This window comes from Kogia breviceps, chromosome X (genome assembly GCF_026419965.1).
Source record: "Kogia breviceps isolate mKogBre1 chromosome X, mKogBre1 haplotype 1, whole genome shotgun sequence".
Classification (NCBI taxonomy): domain Eukaryota; kingdom Metazoa; phylum Chordata; class Mammalia; order Artiodactyla; family Physeteridae; genus Kogia; species Kogia breviceps.
In genome coordinates, this window is record NC_081330.1 from 121915101 (window position 1) to 121918385 (window position 3285).

Genomic DNA, 3285 nt, shown 5'->3' on the forward strand with positions numbered 1-3285 from the left:
GGGAGGGGAGAGACGCGCGGGGCCTCCTATATTCTGGGGGGTGGCTCCCTCACTCCTCATTCACCATCCTCACCTTGCCCCCGAGCGCTGTGGTGTCAGGCCCGCTCTTGGGATGCCACCCTCGGCTGACCTGGGGCTGCTCCCCTCGGATCAAGATCCTCACCTCTGAGTTGGCAGTCAGGGCGACGCAAATCCAGCCACGGCTGTTCCAGACCTCCATGGGCGACAGCCAGGGCAGGGCTCTATGGGACCCCACTGTTCTGAGTCTTTCCGTCATTTCCGGGTCCTCACCTCGATGTCTGTCAGAGGCTCACACTCCGCCCTCTGCTGGCCTGAGGGCGCCCTCCTTAGACCCAGGCCCTCCTGATCCTGAGAGCCCTGAAGGGTTAGTGAGGGGATGCTTAGCCTCACGGGCCTGCCTGGGCCCTGTAGGTCTCGGAGCAGCCGTAGGCTGGACCCTGCGGGTTGTCTGTGTTCTGCGGGGTTGGTCTCGCCAGTCCTCTTACATGGCGGTCGTCATTTGGCTCCTGTCTCCTCGATTAAAGGCTTCCTGGGGATCTCCGTGAGGGGAGGAGCGATTTCGAGCGGGCAGGGTCTGATCTCCCGGACCCAGAGGAGGCGGAGTTGACTGAGGCAAGATCGGGTTTCAGGTGTAGGCTTCCCTCACTGATTAGAAAGAAGATGTCTAGTGCTGAGTATTCTTTTCATGTGCCAAGTCTAGAGGAGCTTGTTGGAGTTCTGCAGAAGGGGCTAATGGGTAACTTTGCTGATGTCCAGGTCTCTGTAGTTGATGGCCCTAATTTGACCAAGGAGCCATTTACCTTTCCCGTAAAAGGTATCTGTGGGAAAACTAGAAGTGCAGAAGTAGGAGGTGTGCCTTACTTATGGCCTCTTATAAATAAAAAAAAAAGTTTATGATCTAAATAAAATCACAAAAGAAATCCAGCTTCCTGGAGCTTTTGTTCTTGGAGCAGGAGCAGGCCCATTTCAGACTCTTGGATTCCATTCTGAGTTTATGCCAGTTGTTCAAACAGAAAGTGAACACAGACCTCCTGTGAATGGAAGTTACTTTGCTCGTGTTAACTCGGCAGAGGGAGGGTGCCTACTTGAGAAATACAGTGAGAAATATCATGATTTGGGGTTTGCATTACTGGCTAATCTTGTTGCCAGTGAAGGCCAACCTGGAAAGGTCATTGAGGTGAAAGCCAAAAGAAGAACTGGAAAACTTAACTTCGTGACTTGTATGAGACAGACTCTTGAAAAACATGATGGAGATAAGCCTGTAGGAATGGGAGGTACTTTCGTGATTCAGAAGGGAAAAGTGAAGACTCATATTATGCCAGAAGAATTTTCTTCCTGCCCATTGAACTCTGATGAAGACGTGAATCAATGGTTACGTTTTCATGAGATGAAGGCTCCTTTGGTTTGTCTGCCCGTTTTTATCTCCAGAGACCCAGCGTTTGATTTGCGGTTGGAGCACACTCACTGTTTAAGTCATCATGGGGAAGGTGGACACTACCATTCTGACACCACCCCAGATATAGTGGAATATCTTGGATACTTCTTACCTGCAGAGCTTCTCTATCGCATTGATCAACCAACAGAGACCCATTCATTTGGGCGAGATTAAATCAACTGATACTCGTTTGACTGATTAACTCATTAATTGATACTAATATAAAGCCTAATAGAAATGATCTCACTACTTAATAAGCCCTATTTTTTTCGGCCTTTGAAATGAAAGGTATGTTGACACTGTGCTCTCTGTTACTTCACAGATCTATCTGAAAGGGATTATTGGGAACAAAGACACATGATGGAGATGTTCATCATTGTTTTTATTCTAAAAATCAGTCTTATGTTTATAATTAAATATAAACAGGATTAAGAATCTTATGTTTATAATTAAATATAAACAGGATTAAGACTCAAGTGATGATCCCTACTAGCTAATGGCAATAATTTACATTTGTATATTCAGTTTTTCAAGTTAGTCTTACAACTGCTAAGTGGATGTTTCTGGGTGTTAGAAAAATCAGTGCTGCAAATGTTGATAGTTGTTAAATCTTTCTACTGAATTTTTAAACTCCATTTTAGAAGTCAGAGTACACTTTTTCCATGGAATAAGTGGTCAGAGGGAGCAACTTTACTCCTTTTGGTGATGTTGATACTCCGAAGTTTGCAGTTTGCCTTTAACAAATATTAGCAAGCAGACGGTCAGCCATGATTCCTCCTTTGTTTGGACTGTCAATTGGAAGCAGTTTGTGCCTTGTTGGTTATTTGCAAGAAGAGAAGTGAAAAGAAACAGCAACAAAATACAACCTCGAAGTGAGTATACTTTAATTTATAAATGAGGCTATTGCTAAATATGACTACTATCCTTCATGAAATATAAAATTATACCTTTACCAATTGTAATGATTGAAATTTTCCTCAGTGTTTTTCTATAATAATCATGAGCCAAAAACAACTCTCTAATCTTGTAATGCCAACACTGACTTAGGAGCTTTTTAGTACTAAGCATATAATAAATTGTCAAGAAATATTTTTTGTCTTTGGATGTTAACTATAACATGTCCTGTGAGTATAAATTCCTAAATATTATTTTTTAATAAACACTAGTTTGTACCAAAAGAAATGAATAAAAATTTTACATTTATAATATGAAAAAAAAAAAAAAAAAAGGCTTCCTGGGAAATGCCACATCCCTGCAAACTTTTAAGCAGTTTCCCTTTCTGTAAACCTGACAGAAAATGGTTCCTTGTCCTGGAGTGATGAGCGATGAGGCAGCTGGCCCTCAAGGCAAGAGGCCCAGGTCAGGTGGCACGCTGCGGGAGAAACAGCTAGCTGACCCATCCCCTCCCGTCACCAGCCAGCCTGAGCCTCTTATGTAACTTCAGTTCGAATATATGGGCTTCCCTGGTGGCGCAGTGGTTGAGAGCCCGCCTGCCGATGCAGGGGACGCGGGTTCGTGCCCCGGTCCGGGAGGATCCCACGTGCCGCGGAGCGGCTGGGCCCGTGAGCCATGGCCGCTGCGCCTGCGCGTCCAGAGCCTGCGCTCCGCAATGCGAGAGGCCACGACAGTGAGAGGCCCGCGTACCGCAAAAAAACAAAAAAACAAAAAAACAAAAAAAAACCGAATATATGACTTTTCTACAGTGAAGGGGTAGCACCTCAAGATGTTATGCGCCTCTGTCCTTTCAAGTTGATCTGACATTGCATAGATAGATGCTCATGTGGTCACTAAATACTATCGTTTTTTCTTTATTCATATTTTTCATTTCC

General features: G+C 44.7%; 1 pseudogene; it reads left to right on the top strand.

Moving 5' to 3' along the window:
* The first annotated feature begins 574 nt into the window (after nucleotides 1-574).
* Nucleotides 575-1679, top strand: LOC131748662 (ester hydrolase C11orf54 homolog pseudogene; annotated as a pseudogene).
* The last annotated feature ends 1606 nt before the right edge of the window (nucleotides 1680-3285 follow it).